We start from the raw sequence: 23704 nt of genomic DNA, 5'->3' as shown, positions 1-23704 counted from the left end.
TAGTAATTCATGTGCAGTCTCAACTAAGAGGTCAAGAGGTTAATGCTTATCATATGTAAAAATTTATTATTTACTATTAGAGGGTTTAGGAGATCAATCCTTATCATATCTAAACTATTAGAGGAGATTTTTCTTATCATTAGCTCTTCCTTGTAATTCTCTTATAGTTGCTCACCCAAATTAATGTAATTATATTGATATTTGTAAATACTTTTCTAATTGAAAAATAAAATGAAATAAAAAATCTTTTTCTCATAACATTTTAATTTTATCTTTGTACATCTTTTGTAATTTCAAACATATCCCAATCTCTAATCTTAAACTCTCTCTCTCTTCTTCTATCCATCTTCCTCCACTACAAAAAAATTGACTTTTTGCGACGGTAAAATACCGTCGCTAATACTCCTACTGCCGTCGCTAATACTTTTTGCGACGGCAAAATAACTTTTTGCGACGGCAAGAGGGGGGTCGCAACTGCAGGGGTTGCAAAAGAGTTTTTGCGACGGTAAGTGCCGTCGCTAATATTTTGCGACGGCATTTTTACCTTTTTGCGACGGTACCATGCAGTCGCTAATAACGTTTGAAATTTCTTGACTTTTTTGCGACGGCTCTATTTTACCGTCGCTAAAAAGGTTATTTGAGACGGCAAAAAACACCGTCGCCAATAGTCTTTTTTTTAAAAAAAAACACTGTTTTTTGCGACGGGTGGTGCCGTCGCAAAAAGTATAAAAAATGAAATTTTCTATTTTTTGCGACAGTGTAATACCGTCGCAAAAATATTAAAAAATAATAAAATTTCTATTTTTTACGACATATAATATCGTCGCAAAAAGTAAACCTGTAACAAAATTAATAAAAATATTAAAATTTTTTATTTTTTCCGACGGTGGTACCGTCTCTCTCTAAGAGCTAATTATTTACATTCCATTCACAAAAACATCATAACAGAAAATAAAAATAAAAATTAATCAAACCATCAAATTCAATATTTTACAAAGAACAATTAAATTGTAAATGTTCATAAAAACATATTTAAATTATAAAATTCACCCAAATCCTAAAAAAAATAAAATAATAAAATAAAATCTAAAAGAAACATATTTAATTGAATGTCAGACTCTCTAAGTGACTGAGAATCTACAGGAGGATTTGATTTTGCTGTTGCTGTGAGATTAATCCTGGGGGATCCAACATCTGAATCATCACCTCCAAAAGCCTAAATGAACAAAAAAACAAACATTATAATGAGGAAATAACAATGTCAGACCTGGTTAAATGTCAAAATAATAAAGAACAAATCACATTTTTTAAAGAAATAAACGAATGTTAAAAACAAATTATTACATTTTAAATAATTGTTGTTTCTATTCTTTGATCTGTGAAACTATTCAGCTAATCATTCAGCTCATATAATCTCTAAAGTGAGCACTAAATCCCTAGTCTTCCTCTTATTTAGTTTCTCAACCAAACCTGATCTTAAGGTACTGTTCTGAAGACACTGTTCACAGCATCCCAAAGGACCCAAACAGTCCTTTCCTTCTTTGTTCAATTAATTCTCCAACCCTTGACCTTATGATATACTCTTAACCCCCACCCACCCCACCCCCCAACATCCCTTCAAATATATTTCTTAAGAAATCATCATTCTCTTATTTTCTTTTCTTCTTTTCTTATTTTTATTTTTATGTTTTCAATCTATGTAAAGGACGTCAAAAAAAGGTTCTTAATTTAAAGAGAGAGTTTTTAACTTACAGATGAAAAGAGAATCTATTAACAACACAATCTGCTTAAAGGATTAAGACTTGCCTTAGAACAGAAAACCTCAATCCATATCCATTCAAAGCTTCATGGGTTTCAGATCACAAGTCTCAGAGCACATAAGGAAGTACAGAAATGAATCTAAAAAAGCAATCAGAGAACATTTCCTTGGGTGACTTTGTGTTTCATAGTTTTCAATATATTATAAACTAAAGTAACATTTATTCTCTATCTCACTGTGTATGTGTGACAAGCACATGTGGCTGGGCTATGTCCAAGTGAATCCAAAATGTTGCCCCCTTTATCCTTGATTAATGATTGGGTAATGAAATAAACATAGAATTTAACTTTTCATCATTTAATTTTTCTTCAGCTCTACCCAATTATTTATTACTTGTTCTGTTTGGACTCTTGAGGTTCCTCACTGAATAGGAGCACCATAAAATTTTTACTTCTTGAGGTTCCTCACTATAAAAGTATAGGTTATGGTTCAATTTGCACCAACTTCACAAAAGTGTCTTTCTGATTCTCTTTCAAGCCTCTTTCCAAATAAGACACTTTCGCATGTTCTACCATTGATTTCCATTTGTCTCCACTAACTTTTTCAACATCATATTTAACTAAAAAAAAAATTAAAACTATAAACAGCATTATAAGCTACACCAAACGACACATATATCTCATATAAAATGGGACTAGTGAGAAAATGGGCACATGCACATGCCCCAAGACCCATGATGTATGAAATAGAAATAGAAATCACAAAGAAGGTATTTAAACAGCTGCACCTTTATTAAACAAAATAAAAAATCACATTAAGAGCAACTTACATCAAAAATGTTCTCATACTCCTCCAAAAGTGTTGTGATGATGGCTTGAGCATTATTAGCAGCATTTGCGGCTGCAAGAAGCTCTTTGGAACAAAATCAAATGCAAAATTGTTGTATAGCATAATGGTAAAACTTGAACTCAAATATCTAATAAGAGACCATCTTATTCACTAAATCAATCTCTTAAAATTGTTAAAATAATAATAATAAAAAAAATTAAACAAACAAGAAAATAATGTGGCTCCAACAATAAAAGAAAACGATTCAATATTCTTAGAGTACCATCATAACATGTGCACGAGTTACTCCCAATTAATGAGGTTGTATAAAAGATAGATAAAATTGACTTTATTTATCAACGAACAGACCAACGTGGGCCAGGTCGGCAGGTTATACTCATCCTATTATTTGGTGCTCTTATTAGTTTGAAAGCACCATATCAACATGGTGAGTAGTAAGTAATTGCTTAATAGTTAGCGGGTAGTTTTTATGGTAATAGATTGTTCAAATCTAATTTAAAAACATAATCAAGTTTTAAATTTTTCTTGAAGTTTGAATTATTTACATTCAAACGAGTTTTTCTTTTATTACCTGAATTGAATTCTTGTTGAAGTGACCCAAATCAGCAAACATAGCCTCAGCCCCTGTCCCATTAAATTAACAACTTTTCAAATCAAAATCAAACTTATTTATATATTTAATAAAACCCAAAACAATAAGATTACATACAAGTGTTGACCATAGAGAAACAAACAAACATACCAGTTATGCACAAAAATATAGCACCAAGGAGAGTCCATCCAGTGACTCCATTTCTTGAAAAAAATATGATGATATAGTGAGGAGACAAGGCCTTGAAAACAGAGGGTTCATACTTAACAATGTTGTATACTCCAATGGCGATGTTTGAGCCTTATTTTCCTGCAAACAGAGGGCCTTATTTTCCTGCAAACAAGAACACAAATGATGTGTTTCAGTTAAGACATCAATAACGAACTATATATATATATGAATAAATTTACGAATACATAAATAGGTCACAAAATCGGATTTACAATAATAAACTTTGTAAATTTTTTGTCTATTTGTATTCTGAATTCGATTCTATGATAAGTTTCTGCGGTATTAGCAGAAGAGATAATAATTAAAAGATGCCCTTTCAAGAACAAGTGCGAATGGAGCAATAACGAGAGTGGCAACAGCATGACGATACTCTATGAGTACAAAATTGCTCACTCATTCCACGCTTCAAAGAAACCAAGGTGATGATGAACATGCCTGCATATCCAAACTGCAGGGTGATCATAGCCAAGTAAGGTTTTAGCTTTGTGAATATGAGGCTCAACATCCTTGGCTTTTGGCCTCCCATTTTCCTCTCCTTTTCTTTGTATATATAATCAAAAAGACTAAAATTTCCACAGTGAAAAGCACAATTTGAACGCAAATAGGATACGAACACAGAATCAAGCAAAATGAATATAATAGAGACCAAAATTGAGAAGAAGACTCGCAGCTTGTAATTTAATTCCAAAACACACAAACCACACAAACATTCAAATTTAATTTTCAAGTTTTATAAAATTAAATCCTAATCATTTAAAAAATCACTGTAAAGAATCTAGAATCATAACACACAGAACACAGATTCGATCGAGGCAAGAGAGAGAGAGACAGAGATTGAGAGAGATAGAAGCTTACCCGTGAGTAGATCGGTGCGATGAGAGAGTGAGACGATCGGTGTGATGCGATTCAGACCAAAACAAACACACAGAACACAGATTCAGATCTGTTGGTCCAACAAACACACAGAACACAGATTCAGATTCGATCGAGGCAAGAGAGAGAGACAGAGATTGAGAGAGATAGAAGCTTACCCGTGAGTAGATCGGTGCGATGAGAGAGTGAGACGATCGGTGTGATGCGATTCAGACCAAAACAAACACACAAAACACAGATTCAGATTCGATCGGGGCGAGAGAGAGAGAGAGACAAAGATTAAGAGAGATAGAGGCTTACCCGTGAGTAGATCGGTGCGATGAGAGAGTGAGACGATCGGTGCGATGAGATGAACAACGAGAGAGTGAGAGAGAGACAGTGATAAGATGAGAGTGATCGCCGATCGGTGCAAAACATGAAGATTAACAACGAAACGAGAGAGTGAGAGAGACAGTGATGAGATGAGATGAGACTGAGAGAGTGAGGTACAGCAATTAGGGTTTTTTCTTTTGTTTGTCATAGATGAGGTGAGTGAGATGGTGAGAAATGAACGGTTAGATTTGAAAGCGGGGGAACAAAAAAAAAAAAAAAAAAAAGTAGGAATTATATTAGATTTAAAATAATTTTTATAGTTGATGAATTTTTTTTTTTATTTGGTAAAGTTAAAAATTTATTTGTTTTATATTTATTTTAATGAATAAAAAATTATTATTATTTTTTTATTTGGTAAAAGTAGGAATAATATTTTCTATTAAAAAAAAGTTAATTTTTTGTGGTCAATGAAAAAGAGAGAAGATAGATGAGAGAAGAGATAAATGAATGAGAGACACAGAGAGAGAGAGAGAGTCAAATAGACAGAGAGAGAGAGAAGAGTGATGAATAAGAGAGAGAAAGAAAAGAGAGAGAAGAAGATGAAAAAATGGGTGAAAAGATATAGACAAAGAGAGAGACAGAGAGAGAGAAAAAAAAAGAGCGAAAATAGATAAATAAGAGAGAGAGAGAGAGAGAAAGAGATGAGCGAGAGAGCGAGAGAAAAAAATAAGAGAGAGAGAAGAGAGACAGAGAGAGAAGATATATGAAAGAGATAGAGAGAAGAGAGATGGACGAGAGACATAGAGAAAAAGAGAGAGATAGACAGATAGAGAAGACGACTTTTCTAAATTTTTGCTGATATTTCTTCACCATACCCTCCATCCTCACCTACCCAAGAGACGACGGGTGTCGGAGGGAAAGTCGGAGGGAGGGAAGAGAGGGTAGTCGAAGTTGAGAGAGGAGAGAGAGAACCAGAGGTTTCGCCATTTGTGAGAGAGACAGGTGGTTCGAATGGCATCAAGAGTGGGGAGAAATGAGAGAATGAGGAGGAGGATGAGGTCCGGGAAGTCATTTAGGTTAGGAACGGTGGTGGAGTCACCGGTTGTCTCCGCCGTCGCCGTCTATCTCTCGAGAGGGGGGTAAGAACAGAGAGAGACAAAGTGGTCGCTAAAAGTGCATTTTCTTGTAGTGGAAGAGCTCAGTAAATAGAGAAACGATGAGGGAGAGAGTGAGTAATGTGAACACAATGGAGGAGAGAGACAAACAGACAGACAGACACATAGAGAGAAAGAGAGAGAAACAAAAGAGTGAGAGACAAACAAACAGACACAGAGAAACAAAGAAAGAGAGAAAAGTGATAAGTGAGAGAGAGATAAAGAGAGAAAGAGATATAGAGAGACAGAGAGACAAAGAGAGAAAGAGATAGAGAGAGACATATAGAAAGAAAGCGAAAAGAGATGAACGAGAGAGAGAATAGAAAAATAGAGAGATAGAGAGAAAAGAGATGAGCGAGAGAAACAGAGAGAGAAAAAAGAGATGAGCGAGAGAGACAGAGAGAGAAAAGAGACGAGAGAGATAGAGAGAAGAGAGATGAGCGAGAGAGACATAGAGAGAAAACAAATGAGAGAGATAGAAAGAAGAAAGATGAACGAAAGACACACAGACAGACAGACAAACAGACAGATAGACAAACAGACAGAGAAAGAAGAGTGATGAGTGAAAGAGAGAAAGAGAAGAGTGGTGGTAGTTAAATGGCATTTGCAGTAGTGGTAAATGTAGTAGAGAAGATGGGTGGTGAGAAAGAGAGATGAGTGAGAGATGAATAGAGAAAAGAGATAGAGAGACAGAGAAAGAGACAGAATGATGAGCAAGAAAGAGACAAAGTGGTCGCTAAAAATGCATTTTCTTGTAGTGGATCGATAAATCGAAAGGGAGCTCAATAAATAAAGAAGACAGATAATTCAAAACTCTTTTCAAAATTTAATTCAAATCAATTTTTTAAATATTTTAAAAATATTTTAATTTTGTGAGAGACAGATAAAGAAGAAAGATAGAGAGACAGAGATAGAGTGATGAGCGAGAGAGAGAAAGATAGACAAAGTGGTTGCTAAAAGTGTATTTTCTTATAGTGGATCGATAAATCGAGAATGAGCTCGATAAATAGAGAAGATGAGAGTAAGAGAGTGAACAAGGCGAACATAGTGAGGGAGAAATAGACAAATAGACAAGTAGACAGAGAGAGAGTGAGAGGAGGGTGATGAGTGAGAGAGAGACAGGAAGAAAGAGATAGACAGAAAAAGAGATAGAGAGAGAGAGAGATGGAGAGATAGAAAAAGAGAGAGAAACAAGAGATAAGCGAGAGATAGACAAAAAGAAAGAGAAATAGAGCGAAAAGAGATGAGCGAGAGAGAGACACAGAAAAAGAGAGAGACAGAAAGAGAAGAAAAATGAGCGAGAGAGATAGAGAGAGAGAGAAAAAAGAAATGAGAGAGATAGAGATAAGAGATATAGGCGAGAGACACAGAGAGAATAAGAGAGAGAAACAGGCAGACATAGAAAGAAGAGTGATAAGTGAAAGAGATAAAGAGAAGAGAGAGAGAGAGATAGAGACAGAGAGACGGGAAGATGAAAAAATGAATGAAAAGAGAAATGGTATATCAAAAGAGTAAGACGACATTGTTTTTTTAAATTTTTTTTGCGACAGAAAAATACCGTTGAATTTATTCAAACCATTTTGTGACTGCATATATATGAAGCTATCTCAAAACCACAATCACTATGCTAGGTTAGAGTTTTCCAAAAACTCTTTTGAGAAAATTAAACTTTCTTGTTTTCCGTGTTATATTGTTTTTACTGAATTTTTTAAATATTTTAAGTATTTTTTAAAATTTTTAGACACACCTAACATAAATACACCTAAAAATTAAAAAAATTGTAAAAAAAATCTTTTAAAAATTCACTAAATACCAAAAATACAATAATTCAATACATTTTTTTGTATTTTTATGTATTTATTAATTTTTAAAAATATTTTTTCATAATTTTTTTATTTTGTAGATACATCTAAGTAAGGTACATCTAAAAAAAATATTTAAAATTTTAAAAATATTCACTAAAAAAAAACACGAAAGTCACTTTTTGCGACGGCAGAAAATGCCGTCTCAAAAAAGCAGAGTATTTGCGACGGCACCATTTACCGTCTCAAAAAAGCAGAGCATTTGCGACGGCACTATTTGCCGTCTCAAAAAATGAGAGTATTTGCGACGGTATTTAGTGCCGTCGCAAATGCTCTGCTTTTTTGAGACGGCAAATGATGCCGTCGCAAATACTCTGCTTTTTTGAGACGGCATTTTCTGCCGTCGCAAAAAGTGACTTTTTGAGACGGCAAGTGTGCCGTCGCAAATAGTCCCGTCTCATATACCCACTTTTCTTGTAGTGCTCACTCCCTTCTCATTCAATTTTCCATTAGTTCCGCTACCCCAAATGAGGACCGCAGAGGGTCGGAGGAAGAAGCCACAGGTGACGACATTGGGCGGGGAAGGGATGAATTGGGGGTGTGACAGTGGCATGTAAAAGATTTATTTATTTATTTATTTGCATTTAAATTTTGTTCAGTGCCTTAATTATTTGAACAATCTCAAACTATTCGATGAACAATCGTCAAACAATCTCATTTTGTTCAGGAATTAGGAACAAATTGAATTTCGATTCTAATTTTTCAAATAACTAATATCTACATTAAAATCATACAAAATACAACCAAATAACTATTATAACAAATGTGAATCAATAGTATCCCACTTGCAAAGTTTTTTACTACATTATTGATTGAGAACATATCGTAAACAATATCTTATGATACTTCAAGAGTAAAGAATAATTAGATAAATAGTAAAAGTTTATTTATAGTAATCAATCAGATCAATACAATAGATAATCATTCCCTCTAACTATCATCATGAGTCATGACAAAAGATCATGACCAATACTATCATGAAGAAGATCATCTCCATCACCACAAAACACACTCTTTGCAAGAAACAATGGTGTACCCAACGGCAATAAAACAACTTATCCAAAAACAAAATCAGTGCAAGAAAACAGCAACAAGAGAGAACAACAGAGAAGAACAAATCAATGTCTCGGAGACCGGCAACGCAAAGCCGACACCGGCATCCATCGGAGGTGACGGAGCAATGGTCTGAGCCATGGCGGCCGATGCACAGAACAACATTGCCATTGCCATGGCAATAAGGATATGAATTGCAGAGCTGCCAAAATTTGCCATTTCTATGTTTTTGTTTTGAGGTGAAAATAGAGAAAAAGTTGAGAGATGAATGGATAGGCTTTGAAGTGTTTGAATAGTTTTTGGTTTGTGTTTTGGGACATAGGATGAGTCTCAATTTATAGAGGCCTTTTTGGTGTGTGAAACCTTCAAGTAGGTAACTTGCACGTTTTTTTTTGACTCTTGAATTTTCATTTGGAAATTTAGTTTAATCCCCCAAATTCTAATTGTAACAATAAGGTTGTTAAAATTCAATTCATGTTTCAATGCATGACTAGTTTAGTCGCTCACTGTTAAATACATTGACAAAAAATTTCATACAATGAATAAATTAGTTCAGCCTTTGTTCTAATTCCATTTGATATCTTAAAATACAATTAAAGTTAAGAGACCAAAATAAAAATTAGAAAAAGTTGGAGAGTAAATTATTATGTACGTGTTTGTTTGAGTTTAAAAAATATAAGTAATGTTAGAAATTTACATATTTATGTTTATAAATTCACTCATAATAATGTGACATAAGAGTTAAGTTTATTATAATTAAGTGTGTAACAAATAAAAAATTGACACATATCCTGCTACATTATTGTGGGTAGAACTGTAAGTATTTTTTTAAGATCTCAAACAATTTTCAAAAAATATATTCTTAAAATTTTAAAAATTATTTCCATTCCCAAAAAAAATATGTAAAAATTATAAAAACTAACCCAATCAAAATAATTTACTCCATTAAAATTTAAGAGAAATTACAATTCAATGTAAACTTTTGTGAATACTTTCAGATATGTGGTAAATTTTATAAACATTTCAACTTTTAAATTTTTTCATAAATTCATTATTTTTTTTAAAAAAAATTACAGTATTGTAATTTTTTTCAAAATTTTTTTCTTTTGTGTTTTGTTTTGTTAAAAAAAAAAAAAAAAAATCAATTCTAAAGATATGCCTTTTCTGTAAAGGCTTATGCGACCCAGAAAAGCAAAGCCAACAGGTTGGCCACGTGTTCACATCATGGGTTCCACAAACGGTTTTACTCACCTGAATACTTCCCATACAGCAAAGCACACAGCAAGAAAATGTTTATCTCCAATCATTTACTGCCACGTCATCATTCATTGGTTATGAACGACGTGTCTTCAGCTGATTAGTTGGTTTAGCTTCTTCCTGTACACCTAAACGCTGTTGATTTTCTCTGCAAACATTTCTGGTGCGCTTGCCAAATCACGTAGTAGCTATTTTGGCGTGACGTAAGTGCAATGGTGTCCATTGGATTGTGGAGAAGTTACTGGTTGGTCAGGGTCAGGGCAGTGGTAGAACATCTCTAACAGTGCGTTAAATATTTTATTAAAGTCTCATTTTAAGGAGTCATTAGTTTAAAAGTTAAGAAATTATTTAAAAAATTATTTTTTTAATATTTTTTAATAAAATATCAAAAAAATATTTCGAACATAAATTTTTTTACCTCATATTTTAGTTAAAAAAATATTAAAATAACTTGTTTCCAAACGAGACCTAAATCTGAGTAAAAAAATCAATTTGATATCAAGTGCTCTAATGGAGGTTTGTGAAGCTTCATTAGTACACCGATCGACCTAGCGGATGTTCGGCCGGTAGACCGATCAGTGTAAATTTTTTATAAATTTTTATCTTAAGATGGTCATCCAGAAAGTCGACTGGCAGATGTACAGCCGATCGACCGATCAATGTAAGTTTTTTATAAATTTTTTCCTTGAGGTGGTTATTCGGTGATAAAAATCTAACAATATTGAACTGTGATTTGATGAAAGGCACATTGGTCCTTAATTTGATAAAAAAAAAGTGAAATCCTAAATTTGATGAAATCATTAGAACCAAAAAATGAGCTATTTTTTATCAAATTTAAATTTGATAACAGATTTGAATAATCATTATAGATGATCTTACGTGCCGCACTACATGTATTGTGATTGATAGAATAGATAAAATTATAATTTTGTATTAAATAATTAATAAATATGAAAAGATATAGGGTATGTTTGGTTTGAGTTCGGAAGATGAGTTTTAGAGATAAAAAGTACGAAAAGTTGTTTAGTTTGATTTTTGTAAAAGATGTTTTAAAAAATTATTTTGAGAGAGAGTTTTAGAAAAAGTGTTTGATTTGATGTGCATGAGAGAGATATTTGTTTGAAAAACTTATAAACCAAACAAGTTTTAATTAGGAAAATTTATTTGGTTTGATTACTTTTAAAAACTTATTTATAGAGAATTTTTTCTAAAAATTTTTGAGAAACACAAACCAAATAAGGTCATAGGGTTCGTTTGGTTTGTATTTCTGAAAAATTTTTGGGAAATTTTCTCTACAAATAAGTTTTTAAAAGTAATCAAACCAAACAAATTTTTCCAAAAAAATTTCTCAAAACTTGTAAACCAAACAAGTTTTCCAAACAAATCTCTCTCTCACACACATCAAATCAATCACTTTTTCCAAAACTCTCTCTCAAAATAATTTTCCAAAACATCTTTTGAAAAAAACCAAACCAAACAATTTTTCGTACTTTTTATCTCTAAAACACATCTCTCAAACACAAACCAAACATACCCCTAACATTTGTGATTAATTTGGGAACGATGACGTATACTCTGGATAAATCAATAATTATGAGTCGAGGGGGACAGCACGGAACGTTCCGTAGTCCACATCACATCAAATCATCACAGCTAAAATAAATAAATTAATTAATTAAATAAACGGAGAAGGGCAAGATCGTCTTTTTGTAATTAAACAGTGTTCTAGATTGGCGCCGATCATGGAGACGATGATTGATAAAATCGCGGAAAGGTTGTATCTTTACATCTTCCCCTAAATCATGTCTATTTAGGTGGGAATATAGCCGTTTTTTTTAAAAAAAAAAAAATTAAAAAAGATTTGGGGAATATAGCAGTTAAATGCCTCGAAAAAAATTTAATTTTTTTTTGAAAAAAAAAGGGAAAATTGGTCTAGGGTCCCTCTCCCACTTTTCATAATGGAAGAGATCCACAATATTATTTTATGATGTCTAAGGTCCCTCAACTCCCACACCCATATATCACAGAGAAATTTGACTGAAATCAAACCTCAACTTCCCACTTTTCTCTCTCTCTCTCTAGAATACATACACAAATATATATATATATATATATAGCTTCAATGGCGGTGATACAGAAAGGATTTGTCAAAACTTCCTCCATGCACTCAGCAACCGAGATTGGCCCACCACAAAACTAAGCATATACCACTGCCAATCATGACTTCAACTTCCCAGCTTATTCAAAATAAAAAAATAAATAAATAAGTTGCAACAAGAAACTATTTAAACATTTTGGGACATTTATGGAAATTGAATTGGCCATTCTCTTTTCTTAAAATTTCTATAAACAAAGACGTGCATATTAAAATCTAAAGCAAAACACTCGCTTTCATGGACACACATACGCATATATTTCCGCAAACACTGAATCGACATTACGACAGCAACAGCAAATCCAAAACCAAACGAGGACAAAGTGGAAGCAAGGTTAAAAATATATATATATATATATATATATATATAATTGTAGACCTTGATGATGCCTTTGAGGTGCTTAACAAGTTCAGAATCCGAAGAAGGCTCGTGAGAATGCTCTGAATCAATTGCTTTGGAAATTAGAGAATTTCTCTGGACCAACCCAATTTTCTCTGAAGCAGAGCACTAGTCCTCATTGTTGTCCAGAGAAATTTGGAATTTTCTCTGTGATGGTCCAGAGAAATTTAGAATTTTCTCTGTGATGGTCCAGAGAAATTTGGAATTTTCTCTGTGATGGTGCAGAGAAATTTGGAATTTTCTCTGTGATTTGTCCAGAGAAATTCTCTGGATCGAATTTTCTCTGGATTGAATTTTCTCTGAATTGATGTTGAGGGACCTTAGACATCATGAAAATATTGAGTGTCCTTTATACTATAAAATCTTAATACCAAGGACCTTAAAAAAAATTCCCCAAAAAAAAACTTGGGTAAATATTAATAAAATGGAAATGTTACCAGTGATTACATTTTAAAATTTTCAATATATATACCGAATGAGAAAAAAATAATTTTAAAATCATAAAATAATTTAATTAGTCCCTATCTTTTCTAACACCACGATTCTCCACCGTTCTATTTTGAAACAAGATCAATTTTAGTAAAACTTGTAAAATATTCATAATTTTTATTTGCACTTAACATAGTTTACAGTATAGCTGTCAAATCAGAATAGTGAGAGGGAGATTTGTCAAGTGTAAGACCAACGTCAATTCGATTTTTTGATGCGCAAAAAATATCTTTTTTTGGTTAAGTTGCAAGATGTTATTAAAGACAAAATCTCGAGCTTTTTTGTCTCGTAAAATTATCAGTTTAGCATTGTTTTTGCTATTTTTTTCATCTACCAAAAAGATAAAAACATGACCCTTCTACGAGTTCATCAAATATTCATGTTGGCATTGTTCAAGATTTGGTAAAATGTAAACTCACTTTTAGGTAGAGAAACGAAATTGTTTCCCCTTTTCACTTGGTCTGATGAAAGTTTTATGATAATTGGCCAGTAAGGAACAATGTTCATATTTGTTTCTGGCTTTCTCATTTCTAAAAATGATTTAAACAATTGTATTTGGAGAAAAATGAATGATGTGAAATGATCAATATATCTAAAGACTCCATTATCTATATACACAACATTGGCCTTGTTTGGTACAGCTTAATTTCAGCTTATTTCAGCTTTCAGCTTAATTTAAGCTATTTTGATGTGTTTGGTTTAGCTTATAGCTTATAGCTTATAGCTTTGTGGAAGTCAGAAAACAGCTTATTCTTTAAGTGGGGCAGGAGATGCTTTAAGAATAAGCTGGAAATCAGCTTAAGCTGAAAGTTATAAGCTATAAGCTGTTTAGCCATAAGCTATAAGCACTTTCCCACAGCTCTACCAAACAGGGCCATTAGAGAAGTGAGAGAGAGATTTATGACCAGACATGGGCCAAGCTAGTTTGGGTTTTGGTCGAGGTTTTAATTCGGGCAAAGTGGGGCCGTATGCTCGACCGATGTCTTAGCACGGTCAAATGTTGGATACGCGTTGGATTCTTCACCTGGTCAAGTTAAGAACAGATGTTGAGATGTTAGCTTGGTCTAGAGATAAACATTTCATCAAGAGTTGGCCGAGACTTGTCGCCGGTAGACTTGGTAGGCCAGGATCAGCCGTGCAAGAGCTCGTTGTGAATTGACGAGACTGGTTGAGCCGACGTTCAGGCTTATCTGTTAAGACTGGACAAGTAGTGCGGTCCTGAGGGAAGATTGTGGCGTTGTGCTGAGTACAACTCGGTAGGAAGTGCTACGTAGCATGATTGGATTGCAGGAAAGAGATTCCGTCATCCGTATGCGTCAATACCGTTAGGCAGTTTCACCATTGGTGTTTGGATGTATTTGTGCCTACACGTGGAGAGAGACAAGAGGGTAGTGCATCCATATGTCTAGTTAATGACGAGTAGGATGGTGCGCGCACAAACTATATAAACGACACGGCGCCTCCATGCACAAGTCTAGAACCCTTACATACTGAGACATTCTAAGTTATCAGAGCACTCTCTTTTTTGTCCTCTCTCTCTCTCTAAAACTATGCTAATTTAATCGTTGGGAGGGGTGTTCCGGCCACCACCCGCTGGGTAGCTCACCATCGTTGTGTTCTAAGGTTATTTGGAGTAAAGTGAAACCTGGACACGAGGAGTACGGAGAGCGAAGAATATTTGCTTCCCGTACAAGGAGCATCAAGTATTGATTTTAGTTTTAAATATAATTTTTAAAGCATGACATGTTTTGTGATTAATCTTACCTTAGTGCATGTTTATTTGTGATATTAAATGAGGGATACAAGGTAGAAAAGCAAGTGAGTGCCACTTAGAAAATATCTCGTATTTAATTGCAAGGTAATGAAGAGATTATCAGTATTTAGTGACAAAGATTGGACCTTATATTTTTTTTAGTTTGATGTTTGTTTAGCATGGTGTTCGTTTCAATTAATTCCTTATCGTGATCTACTACCATTTTTTTCTTTCAATTAATTCCTTATCTTTTGTCATGCTTGCTTGATAATAAATTTAAAGGAGATCAAAATCCCTCTCTCTCTCTCTCTCTCTCTCTCAATAAGATACCCTGTAATGTCTCCTACCTTTATGATTGGTACAGCTTCTTACATTGTGCACCATGTGATTGGTTCTGATATACAAGAAACTAATTATTTATCATATAATAAATCAAAAAACTAAAATCTATATTTACAAAATTACAAAAGAGGACAACCCTTTTCATTTGAAACAAATGAGATAAATTGTGAATATACCCTACTTAGGTTGTACAACAAGACTACGCATCCACGTTCATTAATTTACATTATGAAATTATAGACCCCTTCATCTTCCTTGAATTTGAATTGGTCCATTTACCACTTATATTGTCTTAATTTCAATATATAATTCAACACCTTGAATGGATTTTGTATTTCACCACGTCTCTCCTCATGTCAATATTTTTAAGTTTCTTTGACATATTCAAAAATTCAAAGTATTTAAAAATGGCTCATTCAAACAAATAGACAACGTGGAATATGGGCTCATTCAAATAACTAGGTTGTTGTTTCAAGTTGTTACAATTAATCAAATGGTTTCCTAATCATTATAACTAATTATTATATTTTATAAGTCAAGTAATATTCAATTGCTTTGTCAATTTTCAACTACTTGAGGGAAAGAGAGAGAGAGGAGTTACTTCCCCTATAGATATCTCTGTAATGGTTTTATTGGGATGAATTCAATGATCTATATGTTTAATACTAAACAAAATTGTGACTTTTAGTGGTTTTAAAAAATATGTGATATTTTATTACATTATTTTATTTTAATTTCAAATTACAATCATTGAATTATATATTTGATTGTCGTGACTTGAAGTAATAAAAAAATACAAGATCATTGCAGAAAAAACATTGTAGAAGGTCCTTATCATGTTACATATTATCAAAAGTATTTGAAAAATGTTATGGACCCCAAGTAATCTACCAAATTTTACACCAAATCTTTCACATGGGGTGTGGAATCTGTTAGAAATAGCTTTGGAAGTTTTGAAAAAATCTTATTTTTTCTTAATTTTGGTCTAATTTTTAGGTGTGACTCATGCGCCAAAGTTGGCAGGTCTAAGTGGTAACGCGTTCTATGCCATGTTGTGATTCACGTGATATATTTGGTTACTCAAAACCATTATCGGGTGAATGGAAAATTGAAGCCAAAGTGAGCTTCATGAAATGGAGTTTTTTGTGAAATTTCCTAAAGGTTTGGTTTAAGGTTTGTCTCACATTGATTTGATGGTGTGACAACCCGCACCTCTGATCAGTGTTAACTGTGATTGAGCATGATAAGTAACTGATTAGAATGAAATCCTGATCTGTTTGTATGAGTGTATTGTTTTAAATGTATTTCTATCTGTTTGATTACTGAATGATCTGTTTGTGTTTTTATTTCAAATTGCGAATTGAAAGCCTTATCGGCGACCGATTCAGAAATTGATTAATGTTATATGCTAATTAGGTTTTATAGGATTTTATGGTAGGTTTAATTAAAATATAATTTGGATTGATTAAATTAGTTTAAATAATGTTAAATTACATTAGTTTGAAATTATTACCTTATTGCCATTAAGTGGTTTAATTCAAGGCCACTACTACCCTCACCGTTTTACACTTGTTTAGCATCAACCTTCACTTCATCTCCTAGACCAAACGTGAGAGAGAGAAAATTGGGAGAAAAATTGAGCTCAACAAGGAACCTTGCTTGAACTTGGAAGAAATTGAAGGAAAATTGCATAATTAGGCTTCTGCATTGGGAATTTAAGACTTAAGGTAGGAAACTCACCCTCCTAATTATGAAATTGAGTTGTCACATGCATGGTTCATGAGAAATTAGTAATTTGAGTCAAGAATTAGCTTAATGTGTTAAATTAAGAGTCCATTCATGCATGCATGTCCTTATGTTGGGATTTTGAGGTTGTTTTCATAAAAATTCTTACATGCAAGTTCATATTTTAGTTGTAGTTCAAGAACTCACCATGTTTTAAAGTTCAAGCTTGCATTTGATTATGTTTTAGAGCATTAGAGTTCATAGGAACTCATGTAAGTTATGTTCTTGCATTATTCTTCAAGTTTCATTCAAAATTGTGTTCAATTGTCACACCTTTGGGCTTGATTTTGTAAAATGATCTTTGAAGCATGTTGTACTATGGGTTTCTAAGTGTTTTCTAGAAAATTAGCCCAAAAGAATTGAGTTTGAAGCTTTAGAAGTTGAGTTTTGTGCTTGAGGATCAATCTGGAAATTCCAGATTTTGGATCCATGCTCGAGCAGAGGACTTCACGCTCGAGCGTACACTCTGAGTACATGCACTTGAGCGTAGAAAGTCACGTTCGAGCGTGAAATACATATGCCCAGAAGTTCATATGTTTTGCAGTCCGTTCGAGCGAGAGAATTCACGCTCGAGCGAGGGTCTGAGTCTCACGCTCGAGAGGAAATCGAGTGTCCGTGTAGACACCCCATTTTTGACTGACCTTAAGACTCAGACGTCACCAATTGAGCGCTTGGTGATGTTGCATATCGCGCTCGTTCAGAAGTCTCAGAGTCGCGGCCGTGAGCCCTGCCTCCGGATTTTCGAACCCTCTTCTGTGTCTTGCCTCGGTTTGCGAACCAGAATCGGTTTTCTCTGTTTCTTTTCCTGAGGGGAGGGAGAGGTCCCGTAGACCATCTCTCAGTGGCCGTGGGCTACATTTTGTGGCTGTAGGCCATTTTTCCCATTTCGGAGCCCGGTTCCCGGTTTTCGGAACCGTCAGGCCGTGTGCCTCGGTTCGGGACCGCTTAACCATCTCCATTTGTTCTGATTTTTGGCATACATCTTATTTTCTCCCTTTCAAGGGACACTGGGGCCTGAGAAACCCACTTCGTGGCCGAACGCCACTTTCGGTGCTTGGCAGCCCATTTTCGGGACCCCGAACTGCGTGTTTTGGCCCCCGAGCATTCGTTTTGCATTGCTTTTCGTTCATTTTTGGCAGGTGCCTCTGTTTCATCACCAAGAAGGTCACTGGAGGGTGGGAGGCCAGCAATTATCTTGGCAACCACTTATATTCCATTTTCGCCCTCCGACGCCCGTTTTTCGCGCTTCCGAGCCAATGTTGAACACCTTGGGGCCACTTTCTTCAACCACAAACCACATATTTGTGATGTACACACATGGGAGGACCCTAAAAGTTGGTGGCCGGCCACTAATGTTGCCTGACCCTTTTGAACCCCTCCTTCCGGGCTAATGTTGAACAACCTGGGCCATTTTTCTTGAACTTTGAACCACATATTTGTGATGTACACACATGGGAGGACCCTAAAAGTTTATGGCCGGCCATTAATTCCATTTGAACCTTTTGAACCCCTCCTCAAAATGGCTTGTTCTCTCTCCTGTTTCAGAGTTTCCAAATTCGAACCACAGGGTTGTGAAGAGGAGACCTGGGAGGCCACCTTTTTGTGGTGGCCGGCCACTATTTAAACTTGACCCTTTTGACCTTTGGCCGGCCGGCTAGGGGGGGTGGCCGGCCGGCCACCTGCAACAAAAATACTTGGCCGGCCATGTTCCTCACAAAACATACTTTACAGCTGTATAGCTGTTTCCCCCAGAAAATATCCCAATCCGGGGGATATTTTGTGGGGGAAAGCTTGCCTACATTTCCCCTACCTTTGCCCCTCCTTGACTCCCCTTTTTTGGTCCATATAACCAGCTGGTGGCATCACATTTAGGGGTTAGAAAATTTGTTCTTCAAGCCTCAAGACACAAAGCTCCCTCCATCTCTCTCATTTTCCTAAAAATCCCTAAGTCCTACACCTTGTTTTCTTCATCACCACCAAGCTCTACCACCACCACTCCATTTCGGCAGCAAGAGGAGGAATTCCAGCAGCTAAAAGGCAACAAATTTGGTCCAAGAAGCAACAAAAGCTTTGGTCTTCAAGGGTGAGTGACATTTCTCCTCTTTTGACCCTTTTTCTTGATCCATTTGTAAGCCCTATATGCTTATTGCTTCAAGCTCCGACCCTAACTGAAAGTGGCCTTCTTTTGAGCTCATTTTCACTTTTCATTAAGGACTCAACCCTGTTTGAGCCCTCCATGATGCACTTGCTTCATTGATCCTCTTATATGTCATAATCTTGCATGCTATTTTTGGCCCATGAGTAATCTGTTTTTGAGCATGATGTAATCTGTGAATGTGCTTATTTTTGGCCCTTCTTCAACATTGTAGAAGGACCCCTCACCATTTGATGCCTCCATGTGCCACTTGTAGTTATATCCCTTATTTGGCCCCCATTTTTGCATAAATTGGCAGCCCCCCTTGCTTCTGTTTTTGGCTTTTTCACAGAACTGAAAGTGGCCTTATTTTGGCCTATACTTCATGTTTCATTAACATTTTTTTTTTCTGTTTGGTGATTATTTTGTATACTTCATGTTATAGCACCTTTTGAGCCTCAATCTTGTGCCGTTTTTTTAGCATGTTTGTATATTGATTTGAGGCTTGCCATATACTGTAAACATTCATATTTTTGGTCCCTCTTCAATGTTGTAGAAGGAATTTTTCAGTTTGGATTTTGCTTATATCACTTGCTTCATTACCCCTCTCTTGGCCCCTATTCTTGCATGCCATTTTTGCCCTACCTATGCTTGCTGTTTGGCCATGTTTATAACTGTGAAAGTGCCTTTTCTGGGACTGCCTAGCTTCTGTCTTTGCATTACATGTCCATATCGTGCATGTTTGGCATAGCTATAGGCCATTTCGGGTGCCTAAATTCGCATTTCGGGACTATTCCATGTATTTGGTGTCATTTCGCCTCATTTCGGGACTGTTTTCCCCCATATTTTAGTGCTAAAATTCCATTAGAATGATTGCTTTCCGTTTCTATGTCATTTGCATTGCATATATCATCGCCTCGGTTTGCGTGCCCGTGTGCACGCATTTCGAGGCGCTTCATTTTCATCCTTCGGCATCTTATGTGAGTGTGGCTGAGGCTCACTCATGTTGGTATAAGCCCATATCATTTCCAAGCTATTGCATTGCGTATGCCATTGCCTCGGTTTGTGTGCCCGTGTGCACGCATTTCGAGGCACTTCATTTTCATCCATCGACTTCTTATGTGAGTGTGGCTGAGGCTCTCTCATGTTACTATAAGTCCATGTTGCATTCTATATGCCATTTTAGCCATATTGCATTGCGTATGCCATTGCCTCGGTTTGCGTGCCCGTGTGCACGCATTTCGAGGCACTTCATTTTCATCCATCGGCATCTTATGTGAGTGTGGCTGAGGCTCACTCATGTTGGTATAAGCCCATATCATTTCCATGCTATTGCATTGCGTATGCCATTGTCTCGGTTTGCGTGCCCGTGTGCACGCATTTCGAGGCACTTCATTTTCATCCATCGGCTTCTTATGTGAGTGTGGCTGAGGCTCTCTCATGTTAGTATAAGTCCATGTTGCATTCTATATGTCATTTTAGCCATATTGCATTGCGTATGCCATTGCCTCGGTTTGCGTGCCCGTGTGCACGCATTTCGAGGCACTTCATTTTCATCCACCGGCCTCTTATGTGAGTGTGGCTGAGGCTCTCTCATGTTAGTATAAGTCCATGTTGCATTCTATATGCCATTTCATGTCATTTGCATTGCGTATGCCATTGCCTCGGTTTGCGTGCCCGTGTGCACGCATTTCGAGGCACTTCATTTTCATCCATCGGCCTCTTATGTGAGTGTGGCTGAGTCTCTCTCATGTTAGTGTAAGCCCATATCATATTTCTCTGTCATTTGCATTGCGTATGCCATTGCCTCGGTTTGCGTGCCCGTGTGCACGCATTTCGAGGCATCTCATTTTTACAGCATAGTGCATACTAGGTTGTATCTTAGATCACATTCTGTCATTTTCTCGGTTTGCGTGCCCGTGTGCACGTATTTCGAGGCATGTCATTCCATAGCATTGTGTATGTTAGGATTGTATCTTAGTTGCATTTCATGCATGTCATGCATATTGCATCGTGTTCGGAATAAGAGTTAGCCCGGGCGCGGGAAACGAGATGCGTTTCGTACTCCGAGTGACGGAACGCGTCTCAATTCCCCAGTCACCGATACTCCGGATCATCTATGATGGAGTTAGGTTTTGTTGTGTTTTCATGTGCATTCATTCTACATTGAATTGCGCAATTCGGCTCCTCGGCCATCATGCATCGATATGCGTGATTGGTGGCACGAGGATCGAGGCATGCATATATTTGTGAAATACATTGCTATGCCCCGTTCCTGCTCTCTGTTGCAGCAAAAATCAAGAATCAGCAACTTTCCGGAGTTTGGCGCGCATTTCAAGAAAAAGGCAAACAGAGGCTAATTGGGGCATCCCGGTGGATTTTCGCGCAAGACAACCCGGACATGTATCATCCATCAGAAGCAAGGCAGTCCCTGGCTTGCATGCCAGTTTTATTTATTTTCTTAGTTAATTTGATTAATTAGGAATTGGTATATTATTTGGACTGTAATATTTGGACTGTAATATTCTTTCATTTGGGGCTGTATATTTATTTGGACCCTCTGCGCGAGGGTAATGCTGTAATAAGTGTGCGTGTGTGTGTTGTATGTCTTCCAACCCCACGTCTTTCTTCCCTTTTATTTACCTGCTTATGATGGTTAGATTAGGGCATATTTCAATTAGCATATAGTATGACAGCATGTTTGCATTCATTCATCTGTATTGCATGCACCGGGCTCGGCGCATCATACTAACTGCATTGTATTTTCAATTCCAAGTTGAATACATGTTAGCTGTAGCATTCCATATGCCATGTTTAGAATAGCCGAGCCTACTATAGTTGCATTTTGCATGTGTTGCATTAGGCATTTCTGTATGTTTAGGACCATGCATGATTTCTAACATAGTTTCTGTTTTGACTTGGAGTACTCGGTAAGTTTTATGCTTTAGCATCCTTGCATGCATGTGAGTGACTGCCATGAATAGCATGCTTACCATGAGGCTATTTGCTTATGTGATATAACTGCCTGAATGCCTGTGGGTGAAGGTTGGGTTATTTGGATTGGAACAAATCATCAAATATGTGTTATAAGCCCACCTGATGGTGGCAAAATCTGCATTTTAAGCCTACCTGCGAGTAGCAAACCATCTTTCAAACAAACAAACATGAAATGTTTTGTTCCAATTCAGGCGACTCAGTCTATACTTGTATGCTGTTCGCATCACATAGTAACCTGGGCTAATAACCGGAATAAGAACATACAATGTTTTCAAAAATAGATATCATGGTTAGTAGAGGCCGGTCTATGACCGGGCGAGCGGGGGTGCTCACGAAGTGACCTTCCCCAATTGTACCCAAGTTCCCGAGCCGAGGCAACTTTGGTGATGACGGACACGTGGCTTTTTGGCACCGAGTTAGGGTTTCCTAAATTTCCCAAAATAAAATATTTAGGTGGCGACTCTGTATCTGGCAAAGCAGTCCATGTTTGGCACTTCTTTCAAAAATCTGTTTTCTCAAAAACGATTTGCCGGATTTGGACTCTTTGGTTCAGATTTAGAACCGTGACTACAAATCGAGTCCGAGCTGTAGTGAGGTCCCCCGCGGGCTTGTTACAGTCCGTCGAGCGTGAATATCATGCAACTAGTACTTTTCATGAGTTTACAGCCCGCTCGAGCGAAGGAAGTCACGCTCGAGCGGAGCTTCGTTGTCTGTATGTCCGCTCGAGCGTAGAAAGCCACGCTCGAGCGTGGACCCCTGTTTCAGCAAATTTTGAAAAGTGTTTTAAAGTACATTTTTGCATCCTCATTTCATCCTAGGCATTCCTAGGTCAAGTTTAAGGCATCTTAATGAGGATAATGTTATAGAACCGCACCAAGTCAAGTTTAGGGGCTAAGCTATTAATTCTAAGTGTGTAACTTAGTGTGTGTTCATTCTGCAACTGTGTAGGGTTGGCACCCGAGGACGCTGACTAGCCTGTCTTTAATCCAGTACTCTGTGAGTAACAATGTTGTAAAGATACGTTCAATTATAATTATTTCTGAACAATTGACTGTACCGCTTTCTAAATGATATTACTTACTGAATGAATGTTTGTTCTATTTGTAAATTGTATTCATGACATCCATAGGAACTTACTGCTACTGTACTGTTACTGCTACTGTTACAGAGATCTCTGTCAGTTCCTATCCTTGGAACTACTATTACTGTATTGATAGCCATCAATTGACTGTTCGGTCTATTAAGACCTACGGTACTGTTTTGCTATTGGATGTACCACGTATGACTATTATGATTTCTAAATGACTGATATGGCATGAAATATGAGCCACTGATTAAATAACTGATTTACTGATGCAAATGACTATTTTAATTAATGAAAGGACATTCATTCTTAACCTCTTTACGCATTTGTTATTCACTGGACTTTAACTCACAGTTTATATTTATATGTAGGTGTCCAGGCACCAGACCGAAGCTAGGAGCGTCAAGTTAAGCTCCTGTTTTGTCAAGCCAACCATCGCGCCTCACTTCGAGGTTCCCAGTCCATTCAAGCTAAGGCTGTTTTGGGGTGTTTCAGAATCACCATTTTGTCTCTGTTTTGTATTGACTGAATAAGACTTGACTGTATAGGCAGGGTGATGGGATTGGATCCCTAACCTGGATGTTATGTATATATGTTGTATGTATATATGCTTTGACTATGAA

General features: G+C 36.3%; 1 long non-coding RNA gene across 2 annotated transcripts; it reads right to left on the bottom strand.

Annotated features, from left to right (window-relative positions):
* Nucleotides 1–942: 942 nt before the first annotated feature.
* LOC145800953 (uncharacterized) lies at nucleotides 943–4832 on the bottom strand. Of its 2 annotated transcripts, none has more exons than XR_014341586.1 (6): nucleotides 4463–4832; nucleotides 4287–4374; nucleotides 3351–3533; nucleotides 3180–3232; nucleotides 2589–2659; nucleotides 943–1216 (listed from the first exon to the last, which is right to left on the bottom strand). It is a non-coding gene; the product is annotated as an uncharacterized LOC145800953 (long non-coding RNA). The 2 variants fall into 2 exon arrangements; XR_014341587.1 differs by having other exon boundaries at nucleotides 4605–4821.
* Nucleotides 4833–23704: the final 18872 nt, after the last annotated feature.

Source organism: Camellia sinensis, chromosome 10 (assembly GCF_055761805.1).
Source record: "Camellia sinensis isolate YWXY chromosome 10, ASM5576180v1, whole genome shotgun sequence".
Taxonomy (NCBI): Eukaryota; Viridiplantae; Streptophyta; class Magnoliopsida; order Ericales; family Theaceae; genus Camellia; species Camellia sinensis.
Note: the sequence above shows the minus strand (reverse complement) of the source record. Positions and strands in the feature narration are given on the sequence as shown.